Source organism: Halichoerus grypus, chromosome 10 (assembly GCF_964656455.1).
Source record: "Halichoerus grypus chromosome 10, mHalGry1.hap1.1, whole genome shotgun sequence".
Classification (NCBI taxonomy): domain Eukaryota; kingdom Metazoa; phylum Chordata; class Mammalia; order Carnivora; family Phocidae; genus Halichoerus; species Halichoerus grypus.
The window spans coordinates 82377416-82399200 of record NC_135721.1 but is presented as its reverse complement, the minus strand read 5'-3'; positions in this window follow the sequence as shown (position 1 = coordinate 82399200).

Sequence of the window (21785 nt, the reverse complement as noted above, 5' to 3'; positions counted from 1 at the left end):
TTACCAAAACAACCAAGAAGACTTTGTGGAACTGAAAGTCTATGTGTAACATTTGGTTGTATTTTAGTTAACTTATACTCGGTTTTGAGAGCATGTATTATCTTGAGTCTTTTAAAAATATTAAGTAAAGCAGCTTATCAATACGCTAAGACTGCCTTGATATAGCATTCGCTATTAAATTAGCTGTCAAGAGAGTTTTGTTAGAAAATTAGGTCCTTTGTTTCTAGAACAACACAGGTAAGATGAATGAGGAGAGAGCAAGAGGGATTGCCAAAGGCACGAAGAAAACCGGATTTTCGTACTGCTTGCCTTTAACACAGTAATTTTCCCTAATTGTGGCGTTACTGATCCTCTGGAGGAAAAGAGAAACAGAGAATACGTCAAGCTGTGTAACTCTTCTCAAATAAATAGCCAGTGTTATCCATCTCCCCATTCAAGATGAACTGCCAGCGAATACTAATGGCCGTGAGACCCGCATCATTGATCTTCATCAGGCGAGTGCATTATCCTTCGTGAAGTTCTCTGGATTGGCCGGGACACCGCCTCCACTTGCAGCCCACCCCTTCCTCTCTCTCTTGCCTCTAACTTTTCTTTTAACCTTTAAGTCATTCTTCAAGGCAGTGACCTTGATAGTGAAAGTCTAAATGTGGGGAAATGAGATGGAGATCTGAGGATGTACCGCCTCCAGAAACAGTCTGCGCCTCACTTCTAGACAATGTTTGAGCTGAAAGATACCAGATCCTGCAAGCTTCTTACACTCGCCTAGTATCTCAGCTTCACATTGTCCTCACACAATGGCGTTTCGAAAAGTAGTGTTAGCTGTCAGTACCTTTTATTAGCCCTATCTTATAGAAGAGTGATTAAAAATACTGCAAGTGAATTTTCCATAAAAATGTGAAATGACTTTCCTTTCCTTTGGTTCTACCTGCAGATTTCGTCTCTAGAAAATGAATTGACTTTGGAGTCTGGCAGATTCCAATTTTCATCCTGGCAAGGCTGAGCAAATTTTGGGTGGTGGCAGGGACCGGGGTCATTGGGAGAGACCTCATCTTTCTGCCTCAGGCTTGTCCTGCAGCAGGCTCTTCTGCTTGAACTGATGATCTATGTAAGGGCCTGTTTGCTGTGCAAACATGACATTCTGCAAGTCCTTCTTCAACCAGCTTGCTGCCCCAAGGCTATCCCATAGGGAAACTTTGGAGCTACCGGTAACGTAGGCTCAGTATTTTTAACCTCTATAAACCTAGGATTCAAAATCCCTATCTTATATTTTCTGTGAAGATTGAATAGGGAACATTTATGGAAGTGTCTAATACAATGTCTGAGACTGGTAGGATTCTCTCTGTTTTCTATGCAATAAAATGACAGTTATAAGACCAGGCACCCCAAGTCTGTAAAACCCGTGTGATCTGAGAGGCTGTGAATGTATCGTTACAGGTGGATTTCCTTTTTAATCTGCAATGATCCCTTCATGATCTGAAAGGTATTATCAAATTTTATAAAAATATTTCTTAAATTTAGCATACAATTCCTTCTCCACACAAAATACACTGTATAATTGTGTGTGTGTGTGTGTGCGGCATGCGCGTAATGTTCCCACATCTCTCTCACCGTTGTGAGCATAAGTCAAGGAACAACATTCCTTCTCCAGCTACAAGTGTTATGTCCCTGAAAATCCTTTAGTAGAAGAATTCATGGCTCAAGAGCTTATATATTTTATGGGGAAAATGACATTTGGGGGACCCTCTTTATGTTAACGTATTGTAATGTATGAGGGTAACTACGAGGACTTTAAAAAATGGTTTGATATTCATTAAAGTAATGGTACCACACTAAGAGGCTAGGCATTGGCATTCATCTCTTGTTCACTAAACCTTCTACCTCAAAATTGGATTTATTTTACTTATTATACTAATGGAATGGATTTATTTTACCTAATATACTAATGGAACATTTCATTGTTTGTCCCACCCCCTTCAAGGTCTTTCTAACTCCTGTCCCCAACCCACTGACATTTCCTTTCTTGGTTCCGCCATCTTACCCACTCAAGTCTCGGGTCTAGCTAGGGCTGAAGGCTTTTTTTTTTTTAAGATTTTATTTATTTATTTGACAGAGAGAGAGAGAATGAGAGAGAGAGAGAGGGAAGGAGCACAAGCAGGGAGAGCAGCAGAGGGAGAAGGAGAAGCAGGCTCCTTGCTGAGCAGGGACCCTAGTGGGGGGCTCGATCCCAGGACCCTGAGATCATGACCTGAGCCGAAGGCAGACGCTTAACCAACTGAGCCACCCAGGTGCCCCGGCTTTTTTTTTTTTTTTTTTTTAATTCAAGTAGAGTTGACACACCATGTTATATTCATTTCAGGTGTACAACATCGTGATTCAACAGTTCTATACATTATACTATGCTCACCATGCCAAGTGTAGTCACCGTCTGTCACCATGCAACAGGATTAGAGTATTATGGACTATATTCCCTATGCTGTGCTTTCCATCCTCATGACTTATTTGTTTAACTGGAAGTTTGTACCTCTTAGTCCCCTTCACCAATTTCTCCCATCCCTCCCATCCACCTCCCTTCTGGCAACCACCAGTTTGTTTCTGTGCATTTATGAGTCTGTTGCTCTTTTTGTTATTGTTGTTGTTGTTCATTTGTTCATTTGTATACAGTCAGTCAGAGAAAGACAAATGCCACATGATTTCACTTATATGGGAAATTTAGGGCTGGAAGTCTTTTTTTTAAGATTTTATTTATTTGACAGAGAGAGAGCACAAGCAGGGGGGACAGCAGGCAGAGGGAGAGGGAAGCAGGCTCCCCACTGAGCAGGGAGCCCGATGCAGGACTAGGGCTGAAATTCTTGACATTCGACCCAAAGCGGGTCTGCAAGTTCCCTGACCTCTTCCGTGCCCTGCACTCTGTCTGCTCTTGCCCTTTTCCAGATCCTATGTCTTCTCTGCTGCTACTTCCTGACAGGAGTTATTTTCATAAATTCAAGTAAGCATTCCCATTATGCTGGGGAAAGTTGTGTATGGAAGGGTGTGTGTATTTATTAGGTTATGCACAAAGGGTGCCTGCAGCTGGGCGGCTCTGCCGCAGCTCCGGGTGACGGTGGCCATCCTGCGCTCAGTGGCTCTACCCTGCAGGGCTCTTTCCCTTCTCCCATCCCCTCTCTAGAGTGTGTCCATCACCTCCACCGTCAGCAGCTTCCTGGTGCTGGTCCTTTGACATTGAACCACGACAAACTAGTTTCTCCCACTGTTCGCCTATATCTTTTGTTGTTTTTTTTCCCAGTTCTGGATTTAAAGTTTATTAAGCTCACATCTCATTAGAAATTGCATCAACAAATGCTTCGCTGTGTAATCAAACAGGATGCATTGCAAGCTCTATTTGGTTTTAGTGACTGAGCTGAAAAATCTTGAAAAACAACATTCCCAACTTTTTCGCAGCATGCAGTATTTATGATAGCAATTATATTGTCTTTCATTTTGTTGAGGGTCAAGAGACAAAAGCCATTAAAATACATTGGATCTGATGTGACTTCTCTGCTCAAGACTGCAAGATTAATGAACATTAATTAATTAATGTGCAGATTCCGATAAAATCGTGCCCCCTTCTTTTCTCTTTTTGTCACCCTCCTCTCCACATTTGAGGCTCGTGTTTTATTCATTTACTTATTATTTCTATTCCCATAGCCCACTCCCCACCCACCTGCCATGGCAAACTATTCCAAGGTGTTCGGGGAGATTCATATTGTTTTGCATCAATCTTGTAAATTATGTATAATTGTTTATGCATATAAATCTTAAATTAATGTGAATAGCAAATTGATGTTAAATAGATTGATCTGATTCTCAACCCCCGCCCCCTCCAGCACTCCATTTTCCAGATCCAGCTATACTGGGATGCACACAGCTGATCTGCTGCTTCTAGGTGCTATGTAGCGCTCCGTCATGCATAGTCAAGTTGGACGTGCTGGTTCCCTGCACTTGGACACACAGCCTGCCTCTACCTCCCACCATGGTAACTGGGTCTGTAACACCTTAGGTGATCTTATTCCCCACTGTTGCACAGGCTTTTGTAAAACTCTTAAAATATTTTCAAAGGAAAGTTCATTTTAGTTCACTTAAGATTTCATAGTCCTCCAAATCAAAATAGTGAACAGAACATTGGAATTTTAAAGATTGATGCAAACAAGCAAATCAGAGTACAGCCACGTAACCCTGAAGATTACTTAATATAGTGGTCAGTCCTCACAACGAGTTCACCAGTCCTTAACTGTGTCCAGGTCCCTTCAAGCCTTATCCAAAGAAAAGCCATAAGGGTTATTAAAAGCATTTGTTTTCCACCTCATTATTTTTTCACCTAACTGCTTCTGGTGGGGTCTATGTCTGCCCAAGGAACCTTCCTTATCCTCCTGACCATCACTAACATGTTTCTGTCTTACTCCTGTGCTCTCAGGTCTGTTCTGAGCAATGAGGGGTGAGGCTGGTCTTGCAAAGTATCTTCCCAATGGGACATTTGTGTGAGTGAAAGGGACACTATGCAAAGTGAGGCTGGGGCAATAGAGAAATTCTGGGTTCTTCAAGCAGGAGAGGAGTGGGGAGGGTCACTCTATTGAAAGCTGAATGGCTGATTTAAGCCCAGGGTTTATATATTTAACAACTTGGTTTACAGCACCTTCCAGACCAAAATGCATGCGGAGGAAAGTTCAGAGGCTGGGACAAAGTCGGTTGGAGGAATGTTTCCGGCAGAGTCAGGTGTCCCTCCCATCACATCACACAAGTGGCTGCCAACTCCCCTGTTTTAGGTACTCTCATCACTGCCATCCTCCTCCCTTTCTGGGTCCTCCAGCTCTGGGGGACATGGGCCTTGCTGACACTCTGCAGTCCTCAGAGAGAGCGAAAACAGGCGGGTTCTGGGAGACCCTCAGCTGTGGGCTCCCTGTGGACTTGCGCCCGGGAATAATTGTGCTTGTGCTTGTTTCTGTGTGTCTGCATTGTCTTTCTTTCGCCCACAGCCCTGACTAGAACTGAGGGCAGGTTGGCTGAGGGGTCCAAGGTGGCACAGCAGTCTGGGGGGAAGCAGACGGCTTACCAGAGTAGTTTAATCTCTCTCCAGCTGGACTGAGTTTCAAGAGTCACACATCTCTTTTCATTTCTTAGAATCTCATTCTCAAAACCCAATTCTTTTCTCATCATTTCATAAAAACCACCGGACACATCCCTAAAACAATGGAAACCTGATACATTATTCCTGTCTGATTAATCAAGCTTTGGGTTTGTCTAGATTTGTCAAACATTAGAAATACCCTCTATAGGAACTGATTAATCTGTCTGCCCAGACAAAAATGGCTTTCCTGTCAAATTGCACAAACAATACCTGCTTTTTTAAAAAAGTGATTTCTTTATATTGAGAAAGGTCTTTGGATCAGCTCTCTTATTTTCGATGTTAATTTAGAGACCCAAAGCTTTATCGATTCTCTCTAAACCTATGACTGAAGATTTACTTGTATGTTTGCTGGTCTTCAATGCTGGGTTGGAGAGTGCATCAGGTGTAAATTCCTTGGCTTACTTGAAAGGGCACAAAGGGGGGTGGGGGAGCCTGGGTGCCTCAGTTGGTTAAGCGTCCACTCTTGCTTTCGAATTGGGTCATGATTTCAGAGTCCTGGGATCAAGCATCTCGTGGAGCTCTGCACTGAGTGCAGAGTCTGTCCCTCTCCTTCCTCCCACTTGTGCTCTCTCTCTCTCTCAAATAAATAAATAAAATCTTTTTAAAAAAAGACACAAAGGGGATCATGCACACTGGGCACTTGGTCTTAGGGATGGTGTAACAGTGATAACTGATTTGTCTTTTTCCATCTGGCAGCAGTTATGGGGTGACTTTTTGTTCTACTCTCCAAATCTTACCAAATATATTTGGGACTTCCCAAGAAGGGTCCAAACATGTATCCTTGGGCAATAGGCAACATCCACCATTTCTTTTTTTTTTTTTTTTAAAGATTTTATTTATTTATTTGAGAGAGAGAGAGAGAGCAGATGAGAGGGGGGAGGGTCAGAGGGAGAAGCAGACTCCCTGCTGAGCAGGGAGCCCGATGCGGGACTCGATCCTGGGACTCCAGGATCATGACCTGAGCCGAAGGCAGTTGCTTAACCAACTGAGCCACCCAGGCACCCCATTTCTTTTTTTTTTAATTTAATTTAATTTTATTCTGTTATGTTAGTCACCATACAGTACATCATTAGTTTTTGATGTAGTGTTCCATGATTCATTGTTTTCATATAACACCCAGTGCTCCATGCAGTATGTGCCCTTCTTAATACCCATCACCAGGCTCACCCATCCCCCCATTCCCCTCCCCTCTAAAACCCTCAGTTTGTTTCTCGGAGTCCATAGTCTCTCATGGTTCCTCTCCCCACTCCGATTTCCCCTCCTTCATTTTTCCCTTCCTTCTCCTAATGTCCTCCATTCTATTCCTTATGTTCTACAAATAAGTGCAACTGTATGATAATTGACTTTCTCTGCTTGACTTATTTCACTTAGCATAATCTCCTCCAGTCCCGTCCATGTTGATGTAAAAGTTGAGTATTCATCCTTTCTGATGGCTGAGTAATATCCCATTGTATATATGGACCACATCTTCTTTATCCATTCATCCGTTGAAGGGCATCTCGGCTCTTTCCACAGTTTGGCTATTGCGGACATTGCTGCTCTGAACATTGGGGTGCATATGGCCCTTCTTTTCACTACATCTGTGTCTTTGGGGTAAATACCCAGGAGTGCAATTGCTGGGTCATAGGGTAGCTCTATTTTTAATTTTTTGAGGAACATCCACACTGTTTTTCAAAGTGGCTTTAACAACTTGCATTCCCACCAAAGTGTAAGAGGTTCCCCTTTCTCTACAACTTCTCCAACATTTGTTGTTTCTTGCCTTGTCAATTTTTGCCATTCTAACTGGTGTAAAGTGGTATCTCAGTGTGGTTTTGGTTTGAATTTCCCTGATGGCTAATGGTGAACATTTTTTCACATGTCTGTTAGCCATTTATATGTCTTCTTTGGAGAAGTGTTTGTTCATGTCTTCTGCCTATTTTTTGACTTGTTGATTTGTTTTTTGGGTGTTGAGTTTGAGAAGTTCTTTATAGATCTTGGAAATCAGCCCTTTGTCTGTAGTGTCATTTGCAAATATCATCTCCCATTCTGTGGGTTGCCTCTTTGTTTTATTGACTGTTTCCTTTGCTGTGCAGAAGCTTTTTATCTTGATGAAGTACCAAAAGTTCATTTTTGTTTTTGTTTCACTTGCCTTTGGAGATGTATCATGAAAGAAGTTGCTGTGGCCGATGTCAAAGAGGTTACTGCCTATGTTCTCCTTTAGGATTTTGATGGATTCTTGTCTCACATTGAGGTCATTCATCCATTTTGAATTTATCTTTGTGTATGGTGTTAGAGAATGATCGCGTTTCATTCTTCTGCATGTGGCTGTCCAATTTTCCCAGCACCATTTATTGAAGAGACTGTCTTTTTTCCATTGCATATCTTTTCCTGCCTTGTCGAAGATTATTTGACCATAGAGTTGAGGGTCTATATCTGGGCTCTCTATTCTGTTCCACTGGTCTATATGTCTGTTTTTGTGCCAGTACCATGCTGTCTTGGTGATCACTGCTTTGTAATATAGCTTAAAATCGGGCAACGTGATGCCCCCAGCTTTGTTTTTCTTTTTCAACATTTCCTTGGTGATTCAGGGTCTTTTCTGATTCCATACAAATTTTAAAATTGTTTGTTCCAGCACTTTGAAATAAAAGGTATTCAAATTGGCAAAGAAGTCAAACTCTCTCTCTTCGCAGATGACATGATACTTTATGTGGAAAATCCAAAAGACTCCACCCCCAAATTACTAGAACTCATACAGCAATTCAGTAACGTGGCAGGATACAAAATCAATGCACAGAAATCAGTTGCTTTCTTATACACTAACAATGCAACTGTAGAGAGAGAAATTAGAGAAATGATTCCATTTACAATAGCACCAAAAGCCATAAGATACGTTGGAATAAACCTAACCGAAGAGGTAAAGGATCTGTACTCTAGGAACTACAGAACACTCATGAAAGAAATTGAAGAAGACACAAAAAGATGGAAAAACAGTCCATACTCATGGATCGGAAGAATAAACATTGTTAAAATGTCTATGCTGCCCAGAGCGATCTATACTTTCAATGCCATCCCGATCAAAATTCCAATGACATTTTTCAAAGTGCTGGAACAAACAATCCTAAAATTTGTATGGAATCAGAAAAGACCCCGAATCGCCAAGGAAATGTTGAAAAAAAAATCCACCATTTCTTGTCCCTTCCCTTTGGTGATGCAGCCTGGTAAGCTGGGAGAATTCCTTCTCACAACCCTGCAGGGGGTGCTTGCTCTCCCCTGTGCCCTTTCCTGTGGGGGCCTCTGACCTTGGACTATGCCAGAAACCCTGTGGCTGGTGACCCTGGGAGGATGCTCCCTTCTGACATAAAAACTCACATCTGTGCCATACCACCACCGCGATCCAAAAGGAAGGCTGTGCACAGTCCCAAAGTGCCCCAGAGATTTGAGTGCCAACACTGTGATTTCAGTTTCTCTTTGCAGCTCTTCTTTTCAGAGAGCACAGACGGAAGTCTGTAGAGATTGGCCTAAGGGCCAAGCTTCTGGCAGACATCACATTGTTGTTCTCAGTTTGTCTGCTCTCAAACATACACGTGTGCTTACACACATACGTCCACTGTTTCCATCGGAGGTTCTTTCTTCCGCTCTGGGCCACAGTGCACACACAGTGTTTATCCGCACACATCCTGGAGAACTGCATTAGGCTTCAACCCTGGATCTGTCACTTATTTACTGTATGGCCTTAGGTGAATTTCATAGCCATTCTGGGTCTTAGGCTCCCTACCTGTAAAGTGTGGATAATAACAGTACTTACCTTATAAGGTTGTGGCAAATTTTAAATTGCTTATCCCATATACATAGAACTTAGAACAGTGCCTGATTTATAGTAAGTCCTCAACGAATGTTAACCACTGTTATTGTACACGCATCCACTCCCTCCTAGAGTTCTAAAATGAACCCATTTGTATTATACGATCATTGTAATAGAACTGGGATTGAAAATACAAATCCTGGAGGATTTGACTAGGAGAGATTTAGCAAAAAGCTAAATCAATTGACAGAAAAAAACACTTTGTAAAGACCCCTGTTAATTTCAGAACTGCAGAAATTGAAGAAAGGGAGAATTACATTTATCTTGCTTGGCAAGTAATACCAACAGTACTGTAACAAATGCTATAGAATAAGAATGACATTACTACAATGATGACTTCTAAAATCTCAATGAAATAAAAATATTACTATTGAACCGCCAACTACTTGTGAGATTTTGAGTTCTACCTCTGCAGTCCTTCCTGTGTTCTGTGGTGCACTGTGATGAATTATACAAGATGGGACATCAAGAGACATGAACTGAGGCTATGTAAGAGCTCTGCCATTCGATCAATGCACTTCGTTCCTCTGAGCTTTCATTTGTCTGGCAAAAGTTGGTAATAACGACATAACAGCTGCTACACAGACCTCCCAGGGAGGTTGCACAGCTCAGGTGAGGACGTGTATATGACTATGTTTCTTAAACATGAGTTTTTTTAGAAGAATTGTCCTCAGATCATGCTTTTATCTCGCTACTTCTTCATTAGAAACATTCTATCTCCCCCCCTTTTTAAAAAAAGATTTCATTTATTTATCATGAGAGACAAAGAGGCAGAGGGAGAAGCAGGTTTCCCAAGGAGCAGGGAGCCTGATGCAGGACTTGATCCCAGGACCCTGGGATCATGACCTGAGCCGAAGGCAGACGCATAACCATCTGAGCCACCCAGGCGTCTGTATCTCCCCCCTTTTTAAAATAAAAGTCAAATCTGTAATCCCTACCCCAGCCTCCAAGACCTTCAATAATGAGACCCTCACTGTCTCTCTGACCATGTGGCCCCAGTCAATCCACTCATCCCATTGTTCCCTCTTATTCAGCTGGAACACACCCTTTAAATGCTTCCCATGTGCCACACTGCTCTGCAGTCATTATTTATCTTCTTTACAAAATTCTCTTCCCTACTCGATCAGCATTAACGATATCGTTAGCCATTAGCCATCAGAAATGTTTTGCATTAGTGTCACAGAACAAGAATGTATTTTTATTCCCTATGCTTTGTACATGGGGAAACTGAGGCTCGGGGGAGCCCAAGCCAGTGCGGTGGGTTATAGATACAGCTGAGGGCTAACTGAAGCCCTCTGGGGCTGGAGAACACACTCAGAACCACCACCTTGTATTGTCTGTGCAGATTCTCCTGAATACAACCTCATCCGTTCTTTACGAAACTCCGTGTTTGCTGAACATCTCTCCTCTGCTGGGTGGGAGGGATGCCAAAGGTCATCCAGAACACACTCTGCTGCGTGCTGGAAACTCTTCTGATGTGGGAGATGAGAGTTCCCTGTATTTCAACGTGGCCCATAATTCAATGGACTACCTTGCTATAATCACAGAAAAGAGTTTCCTCCTAGAGAACACACCGTTTTCTTGGTTAAAAAGTCCTAAATCTGTCTTCCTTAATAATAATGAATCCACTTCACCACTCCTTTCTATGGTAAGCTTTTTAAATAGTTGAAGGCTCTCGTAAATTTTCTCATTAAATATGCTCTTATATTTTGAATGCCAATTTTGAGCCAGACACTCTATTAAATAATAACAAGAAAGATAACGGCTGACGTTTATTGAATATGTCCTGTGTGCCCGGCATCTGCTATGGCTTTTCACGTATTAGCTTGTTAAATCCTCACCATACCCCACCCGAAGGCCTAACCACCAGACGTCTTCTGTGATCGGTGTCACTCACTCCTCAACTGGCCTGACCATGAACATGATACCCGGATAGGAGGAGAGAGTCAGCAAAGGACGGGGCCCAGACTCCGTGAGTGCTGGACTCATACGGCTATTGCCACCAACTTAGATTTCATTGACCTTCCTAAAGGGCACATCCCACACCTCTTCTAATAAAACTCAGACCCGTACTGCTCTCTGGCCAAAGCTCTCCTTTGTCAAGCACTGTGCATGGAGTAATTTCCATGCATTTTCTTAGTGCTTGAATTTTACAAATAGAAAAAAGAGACTCCGGAAAATTAAGAACAGAGTCTGAGGTGATGTAGGGCTGCAGATCTAGGATTACAAACAAGGCTGACCCCCCAGCTGCTCCGAGGAACCCGTCCTCTGCCTGTCCTGCACGGCTGAGCTGTCTGGCTTAATAATGATGAAGCCTTCTGCCTTTTCTGACTGCTTCCTGCATGTTAGCATTTCCATACACTCTCACAGACAGGTTTTTGCTCCTTGCAGATATTTTTCTGTGCGAGCATTCCCCCCCCTATTATCCACAAGAAGCAGAGTGGTAGGCAGGAAACAAGGACACAGTAAATGTCTGTTGATTGGAATTAAGGAAATAGCACTGTGCCATGCTTTCCTTTGTTTTATATGCAGAGAAAAGTCACTGTCTCAATCTCTAGCTCAATGATATATGTTCAGAAAGACAAAGTAAAATTTTAAAACTACGTATTAGTATGGGTCAGTTTCTCCAGAACGGTCTCTTTTTTACTGCATTAATAACTTGCTAGCATTTTAGAAGACACAGAGGTGCTAATGAGGCACTAATCACCCCCCCACGCACACCGTTTTAAGCAACTAATTATGACTAACAGCTATGAAGCTATATCAGCTTTAAAACCTAATTAATTCAACCTATGAAGAAAAATGATTAATGAATATAGTCTGTACATAACTTAATAAGAAAAGGTCATGGTGGCTACCAAGAGTAAGATGTTGAAAATGTTGCAAATTGCGAAATGGTTTCCGCTCAATCTGTTATTTGAAATAAAAAGGGATGTCTTCATATCTCGTTTTTATATGCAATCTGGAGATTCAGCCGGCACTCAACTCCCAAGGCCAAGGGAATCTTTGAAAATGTAAGCATTTCTCTCCTTGGAACAGTCAAGGATTTCTTTCTCTCTGTAGGGTTGGTACCTCATTTGCAAGTTTTAAGAGAGCTTTGCAAGCTTGAAGGGTTTGGGACTCCGGGGCAGGAATGAACCAGGAACTCACGTTTGTCCCCCTTGATACCACCATCTAGATTCTGTGCCTGCTTAATGTACTTTTCAATGACTGATTGCATAACTGCCCTTTGGCTACATATTAACTATTTTTTGACTTCGGGATTTCTCCCAGTTTCAGCTGCATGCTTGCTGTTAAGTTTCCACAGTGTTTTTGAATGATAACATAGCAGCAGAATACAAAAGTTAATAGGAAATTATCTTTTTCTAAAAGAATTGAATGAAAGCGGTATTTTTCCTTTAAGCTTTGGATTTTGTAATAGCTTTCCAATCACACTGGTCTTGAAAGATAACTCACAAAGCTAATAGGTGGACGTGCCCAGGGCTCACAACACAGAGCATGCTGCCTTTCCTGCTGCCTCTGTTCGGTCCTGTTTGTAGCCATCCAAATTCCACTGTCTTGCCACCAACATCTAAGGTGGAGCCCATCTCCCACAGTAGGGGCCCCCACGGAGGAGGGCTCCATCAGTGTTGTATACACAGTGCTGTTCCCACTGGGCGCCCCCATCTCCTCCCAGGCCCCCGCTGCCCTGCCAGGCACCTTCTCTGTGGCTGGGGGTCCCTGGTAGCTGCTGTTCAAATGGAGAATGTGTTGATGATTCCCTTCCACCAGAGCTCAACAGATATGCTCAGGAAACAAATCTTAGGCCACTTCTGTGATACCCAGACCGATAAGTTGTCACTAAAAAACATTTCCTCCTTAACCTCGAAATTTATTAATCAGTATTTTCAGATTTGGTGTATGCCATATTTGGAATTATCTGCTTCACTCCTTCAGCATCTGGTAGCTCTATCAACAATTAGTCTCTGCTACTGCTTTACTCGTTTTCCAGGTTAGCCTGGAAGATTCTGGTAATGATTTGCTTGTCAGTGTTTGCTACTGGGTCTTCATTCACACACGGGATGGCCAACTTTTATATAACTATCATCTTTATGGTAGTTAAACATAAAACATGCAGGTGCATTTTACTGTGTGCTTATATATACACATACGTGCACTCACAGCACCCTGTGTTTACCAAAGTATAAGAACCTTGCCTTTTACCTGCAGGTTCAATATTTAGCTACCAGCAGATCGCTAAATTCTTGAGGGTGGATAATATGCTTAACCCTATAAGCTACAGCACTGGCACATTGTTCACACTATAAAAAGATGTCAAGTGAATCCTTTGACTATCAAGATAAGAAGAAATCCATTCTTGCTCATATAATAGTGTCTAAGGGCATGAATTAGAGCCAAACTTCTTAGGTCCGAATCCCCATTCTGCCCGTATTCGCTGCATAATGGTGAGCAAGTTATGAGCTCGTTTTGCATCAGTTTTCTCATTTATAAAATTGGGAGAGTACGAGGACATATATCATAGCCTTGTAAAGATTTAATGGCTTAATACTTGCAAAGCACTGAACACATTGTCTGATAAGCATAAGAGCTCAAAACTGTGAGCTCTTGGGTTATTAATTCTCACGTGATTTGTACAGATTGTTTTAAGATGACTGTTTTTTTTTGTTGTTGTTTATTTGTTTATGCTTGGAAATTATTACTGGACACCCCAGAAGAAAATGAAGAGGACAAGAAAACATGAAACATTGAACAGAAGGCCGTGAAACAAAGCAAGATACTGGTATCAGTATCATAAATCGAGTACTGTGGTCAGAAACGATAACATCAGGTGAATTAAGGGCTTTTTCTAAGATGTTCCTGATTGCAAATATTTTTTCCGGTCCTTCCTAGAATTCATATATTTGAAACAACGTTCCTTGTAGCCACATCCATAGAAAACTCTCCCTCCAAATGAGAGCTATGGTCAGGAGCAGGAAATTACATTTAAGCAAACCGTAATGAGGATGCTGAACCAGATCTGCAAATCTTAAAGGAGTTTAACCCTCCCCCCAAAATCAACAGGACAACACAAACAGGCTGGGGTCAACCCTATCCCCTACAAAGTCCTCCTTTCTTTTCTTTTCTACCAGGACAATTAATCATTAGCTAAGAGAGAAGGCTGCAAGTCACTGTCACCTTACTAGTCAAAAGCTGGGCGTTCATAGGCCAGACAGACTCTGACAAGCAGACCCTGACTGCTCAAGCTTCTGTTACCTATTAGAAATGATCTCATTACTTTTCAACCAATAAAAGTTAAATATTTTAAAAACTGAAAACGTGGGTCTTTTTCTATCTTACACTTTATACCAGGCAAGGAATGGCTGCTTTCTGCATCAAAGCCATTAATCCACCATCCCAAAAGTCTGAAAAATCTATCCTGACACGAGAAGCCTAAAGTAATCAACTTCTTTGGGAGCAAAATCAGTGGAGTACAGTCTAATGTGTATTTTATATCTTAATTTCATCCATGCACTAGTATAAACCTTTAATCCTCAATCTTCCCTCTCATTTAGGGAGTGCTTGTGGAAAGTTTTCAAAATCAGGATTATATGGCCTAATACTAAAAGCGGTCGATGCTTTCAAAGCATTTAGCTATTTGCACTGCAAGAGAATTGGGTTGCTTCAGCACTCAGTAAGTGCCAGATCCTGGTGATGCAAGCTATGTTTTATTGGGCAGTTAAGTAGGAGATTGGTTCTTACTCTTTCTGGAGGCCCCACCTGCAGTTGTTTGAAAAAGTTCTCCCTTCAGAGAATTAATGTGGCCACTTACAATATTTCAGCATCTACAATTTCATCCTTCCAGATTAAAATGGTGTTAGGAGAGGCTCATGGCCATGCTCTGTATCAAAAGGGAGTTGGATGTATCTCTAGAGACTCTCAGACTTAACACTTTCTCCCTTCCCATCAATAAGGGAAGCTAATTTCACAGTACTAACTTGAAATGTTTTGGGCTCCTTTGTTTGGAATAATTCATCATGGAACATCTGGCCAACTCATCAGTGCTTTGCAACTTCAAATAACTTTCCAGTCTAAATTGCTCTAGATGTATCAGCATTTCTTTTGATTATTAATATGATGGACAAGTTTCATATCGTTTAGTACCAATGCGAAGGAACTGTGACAAATGAAATTTGTTCTTGGTGTGTCTAATGTCGCAAGAGTGAGGAACTCTCTTCTCCTGAAAGCTTTATTTCCCCTTTTGGTGAACTTGGCAGCATAAACATTTTGGTCTCTGATTATAGCATCTGGGTGAAATTACCGAGTTCTGCACTGAGCCGTTTGAGGATTTCTTTTAAATCCTTTCTTATTTGGACGTTTGTTCCTATATATTTTTATTTTTATTATTATTGTGCAACCATAAAAATGAGTTTGTGGTTGAATTCAGTTCAATAGAAGAGCAACAGACTCTAAATGCATCAATTTTGATATAATTTGATAAGCAAATCAATCTTCCGTGAAGAAATGAGCTCTGCAATTTGGAGACTGGTGTCTATCAGGAAATAATCCACACAGCTTACAAAAACATGACTGCCATGGCATTTCCAGATGTTAAAAAATTATTTTGTACATGACATATTTGCCAAAGCCCTCAAAACTTCAGGTTTGCTGAAAACAACATAAAATAAGAACATTAAAATTGGAACATAATGTGGGTAAATGAAGCAAAATAATGAAGAAAACAAAGTGTGTCAATTGTAGTTATTAAACAGTAGCTTTATATGAGCAAAAAACTTTGGGCCTTCAGCTTTCCTTCAACCAAGGCAAGTAGGAAATATGACAAATTATGTAACTCAAGTATCAGAAAAGAAGAAACGTGGTTTTCCTTGAGAGACAAATATCTCTTTCTGAGTGGCTCCATGTAGCCATTGAGAATTTAAATCTTGACAAATAAATATATGTATTAAACCCACAAATTTATCCCTCAAACAACAATTGCCTGAATTGCAAATAATAAGAAAAAACCTGAGGTATTTCAGAAGGAGCTAATTAAAACCAGTTGGCAGAGTATATAATGCATGAACTTGAAAGTAAATATATTTTGTTGCTAATCTTCTTTATGAATTAAGTGGTACGGGTTGTCAGTTACAATACCATCATCTAATTATGGCATACTTATTGCATAGTCATTATAATAAATATGTAAATAGAATGGCAACTTCAGCTGTAATCTTATGTCATAAATGTAGTTATGAATTTGGAGTGACTAGAATAATTCATGGTAAAGAATCTAGATCAGATTTATAGATGGAGATTATCACTAAAGTGGCAAAAAAATCTAAACTTTTCATTAATCCATTTCATTGCACCTAGAAATAGTATAAATCATAATTGAGCTTGTATAACACCACCACTGGTAGATTTAGACTAATTAACGGCCCTAGCTTCATGTAAAAGAATCACCACCATCGGGACTCCTGCCCTGCCAGACCATCTCCCGCCCTTCCTCGTCTGCTGGTGTCCCAGGAAGCTGACCCCTATGTTGGGTTTGGCCAGTAAGGAAAACTGCTCAAGGATGAAATCATGGGGATGAAAGGCACAGCCCGAGTCTAGTCAATGGCACTGTAATAGCATTGTATGGTGACAGATGGGAGCTACACTTGTGGTGAGTGTGGCATGACGTATAGAGTTGTTGAGTCACCATGTTATACGTTTGAGACTGATGTAACATGGTGTGTCAACTATACTTCAACAAAAATAATCAATTAATTAAAAAATTAAAAAAAATAAAATTCCGCTATGGCTAGGTGCGCATGCTATGTTTGACTAGATAACAATAATAAAAGTCAAACATTGACAGTTTTAATCACAAAAATGGTACTGATTCATCATTTGTCTTTCCTTCTCCCTCTTCCCTCCTGTCCTTCTTGGCCTCCTTTCTGGCTTCTTTGGTTTTGTATAAGAGGAAGTAAGAACCACAAGGCCAGATTACATGATGAGGCCATTTCCAGAACCTTCCTAATCTCCCTCACTCTCCCCAGTCACACCTCCCCTCTCAGTGTTTCCCTCACTGCTGTCTTCCAACTGTGCAGTTTTACACCTTGCATTGGTTACGCTCTTCTGCATCACTCTTCTCATCTTTTTTTTTTTTTTTTTTTCCACAAAATCTTTCCTGCCTGGATTTGCTGGTCTCTGGCTCCATCTTTCACTTTCAGTTGACCATTCCCTTTCTTTCTAGGTCCCTGCTCTCTGTGTCTGAGTTGCCAGAGACCCCAAGTGCAGCATGTTAATCTGGACCCTTCCACCTGCCATCTACATAAACTCTCTCAGACTCAGTTTCTTCATGTGTAAGACAGGAATGATAATAGTGTATACTTCAAAGGATTTTGGTGAGGTTTAAATGAAACAGAGTGCAAAGTGTGTTGCAAAATGTCTGACGTGTTAGTTGTTATTTTTCTTATTATTTCCTTGATTTTTTTTTTATTATTTCTGACTCTATACAATAATTAAGATTAAGGAAACAAACTTAAAAAAAAAACCCACAAGTTTTCAGAGATGAGTTTCAATATTGAGTTTAATGCCCTAAGTAATGTCAGTCAGGATCCATGCAACAAACAAACAAAAAAACCATATGGTTCACTCTAATTTGATAATTTTAGGAGACTTTAATAAAGGATTATTTACAAAAAAAATGGTTATATCTATACCTACCTTATGTATATGACATCTTCTTTATCCATTCATCTATCAACAGGTGCTGTTGCTTCCATATCTTGGCTATTGTAAATAATGCTATAATAAACATAGGGGAGCATATATCTTTTCAAATTAGTGTTTTCATTTTTTGGCGGGGGGTGTTTTGTAAATTTTTGTAAATTCCCAGTAGTGGAATTGTTGGATTATATAGAGATCTATTTTCATTTTTTGAGGACCCATACTATTTTCCATAGTGCCTTTATCAATTTACATTTCTACCAGCAATGTATGAGGGTTCCCTCTTTCTCTATATCCTCACCAACACTTGTTATTTCTTGTCTTTTTGGTTCTAGCCATTCTGACAGGTGTAAAGTGATATTTCATTGTGGTTTTGATTTCATTTGATGATGACTGATGTTGAGCATCTTCTCATGTCTCTCTTGGCCATCTGTATGCTTTCTTTGGAAAAATGTCTATTCGGATCCTCTTCCCATTTTAAATCAGATTATTTGTTTTTGGCGTGTGTTGTGTTGAATAAGTTCTTTATATTTTTTGGATATCAACCTCTTATCAGATATATCACTTGAAAATATCTTCTCCCAATCAGTAGATTGCCTTTTTGTTTTGTTGATGGTTTCTATCACTATGAAAAATCTTTTTATTTTGGTGTAGTCCCAATAGTTTATTTTTGCTTTTGTTTCCCTCGCCTGATGAGACATATCTAGAAAAATGTTGCTAAGGTTGATGTCCAAGAGATTACTACTTATGTTTTATTCTTGAAGTTTTATGGTTTCAGGCCTCACATTTAGATCTTTAATCCACTTTGAGTTATTTTTGTGTATGTTGTAAGAAAGTAGTCTAGTTTCATTCTTTTGCAAGTAGCTGTCCAGTTTTCCCAGAACCATTTATTGAAGAGACTGTCTTTGCCCCATTGTATAATCTTGTCTCCTGTATCGTAGATTAATTGTTTATACAAGCATGGATTTATTTGGGGGCTCTCTATTCTCTTCCATTGATCTATGTGTCTATATTTGTGTAGGACCATAGTACTTTAATTATTATAGCTTTGTAATATATCTTGAAATCTGAGACTGTGACACCTTCAACTTTGTTCCTCTATCTCAACATTCCTTGGCTACTGAGAATCTTTTGTGGTTCCATTTTAGGATCATCTGTCCTAGTCTACCCTTAGTAGAATTTTAAATGAGGGGAAGTTCTGGTGGTAGGAAGCATATTTTCAAATGAAATATACACCATCTCAAGCAACTGAATATTCACTTCCAAATTGCATAGATTGGTACACAGAAAGTCATGGTGAAAGCAATTACTGTCAGGGCTGCATTTTGTCCAGTTTTGAGCTAGATTGTCTGGTATTTGAGCTTGCTCCTGAGGAAAAAGTTTTAAGACTATTTCACAGTTGATGCTTAACATTTTCAAATCAAGAAAGTTTTTATTGTTATATTTTAACATGAACATTAACGTTATTACTCACTCTCTTGACTTCCACTATTTGCTATTATGACAGTTTGCTTATTAAGTAAAACTGGCACATAATGAGCCTTTATACAATGTGCCAGGTATTTTTGTTAAAACCATCTGGCAACCCTAGTGTGTACCCTAATTGGAGTTGTGCCAGTTATTTATGATGGCAGGAGGCATAGCCCACTTGTACTCATCTCTTCAAGATTTTTCCTCCCTATTTGATCGTTTCTATTTGTTTCTGTTTCCCTTTATAGCAGAAGCCGTCTGGGTTGTTTGTTCTACATCAACCACCTCCTCTGCCTTCTCCTTAGATATATACTCCCCAGGTGTTTGTGCCCACCACCCCACTAACATTTTCCTTATCAATATCACCAGTAATTTACATTCTGCCCCGCCCAGGGGTAACTTCCCAGCCCTCATTTCACTGACCTATCAGCCATTGACAAGTGGGACCACTCCCTAATTAAACCCTTTCTCTCTTGGTTTCCAGAACACCATACCTTCTCAATTTCCCTCCCACCTTGCTGGCTGCTCCCCTGGATCTCTTTTAGTGGATTTTCCTCTTCATCCTAAACTCAAAATGGTGGGGTGCCTCCAAGCTCAGTTCTTGAGTTTGTCCTCACTGCCCAGTCCCATATTTTAAAATGTCATCTCACACCTGTCAGAATGGCTAATATTAGCAAGTCAGGAAACAGCAGATATTGGTGCGGATGCGGAGAAAGGGGAACCCTCCTGCACTGTTGGTGGGAATGAAAACTGGTGCAGCCGCTCTGGAACAGAATATGGGGATTCCTCAAAAAGTTAAAAATAGAACTACCCTATGATCCAGCAATTGGGGGGCAACTAGGTATTTACCCAAAGGATACAAAAATACTGATTTGAAGGGATACATGCACCCCAATGTTTATGGCAGCATTACCAACAATAGCCAAATTGTGGAAACAGTCCACTGACTGATGAATGGAATATTACATTGGAATATACAATGGAATATTACTCATGTGATATATATACAATGGAATATGACTCATCCAACAAAGAATGAAATCTTGCTATTTGCAATGATGTGGATGGAGCTAGAGTGTATTATGCTAAGGAAAACAAGTCAGTTAGAGAAAGAGAAATACCATATGATTTCACTCATACGTGGAATTTACGAAATGAAACAGATGAACATTGGGGAAAAAAGAGAAAGGCAAACCATAAAACAGACTCCTCACTATGGAGAACAAACTGAGGGTTGCTAGAGGGGAGGTGAGCAGAGGGATGGGTTAAATGGGTGATGGGTATTAAGGAGGGCACTTGTGATGAGCATGGGTGATATATGTAAGTGATGAATCACTAAATTCTACTCCTGGAACTAATATTACACTATATGTCAACTAACTGGAATTTAAATAAAAACTTGGAAGAAAGTCATCCCTAGCCTTAGGGCTCCCAAATTCACATCCCCATCTCCAACTTCTGCCTTGAGCACCAGACTCACATATCCAGCTGTCCACTCTGCGTTTCCCACTTGGAAATCGAATAAGCATCTCAAATTCTGCTTGTTCCAAACCCAAACTCTTGATCTACCCCACTAACCATTCCTTTCTCAGGCTTCCTCTTCTCAGTAAATGGTACTAAAAACCTAAGAATCTTTCCTAATTCCTTTCTTTCATACCTTCATCAAATCCATTAGCAAATTCTGACAGTTCCACCTTCTAAATACATCTTGAATCCAGTCACTTCTCAAAGCTACTACTACCATATGCATTAACTGATGTCCCTTGCTTGGATTATCACACTAGCAATATGGCTGATTTCCTGCTTTGACTACAGTGTCTTCTCCAATTAGCAGCCAGGTTATGCCACTTCTTTGCTAAAAATCACCCAACAGCTTCTATCACAGTGGGAGACAATGTTGAAATCTTTATTATGCTTTAAAGTATCCTTCAATGATCTAGTCCTGCCTACTTTTCCGACCTCATTTTTGGCTCCTGTGCCCTTATTCCGTTTGGTCTTTTTTTTTTTTTTTTTTAATTTTATTATGTTATGTTAGTCACCATACAATACATCATTGGTTTTTGATGTGGTGATCCACGATCCATTGTTTTCATATAACACCCAGTGCTCCATGCAGCACGTGCCCTCCTTAATACCCATCACCGGGCTAACCAATCCCCCCACCCCCCTTCCCTCTAAAACCCTGTTTGTTTCTCAGAGTCCATAGTCTCTCATGGTTCATCTCTCCCTCCAATCCTCCCCCCCATTTTTTCCTTCCTTCTCCTAATGTCCTCCATGTTATTCCTTATGTTCCACAAATAAGTGAAACCATATGATAATTGACTTTCTCTGCTTGACTTATTTCACTTAGCATAACCATTTGGTCTTTTTCACCAGTAGCTGAAAGTTTCAAGCTTATTTCCAACTCTGCGTCTTTTCTCTTTCAGTTTTTTCTGCCTGCAAATCTCTTTGTTTTGATAGTTTCATGGCTGCCTCTTACATTTTATTCAAGTCTCTCCTCAAATTTAACTTCTCTGGCTGCCTTATCTAAAACGCAGTTTCTTCTTTTGACAGACCTGTGCTTTGTATTCCCCTTATGTGATTAATTATTTTTTCATAGGACTTAACAATTATCTGATATTA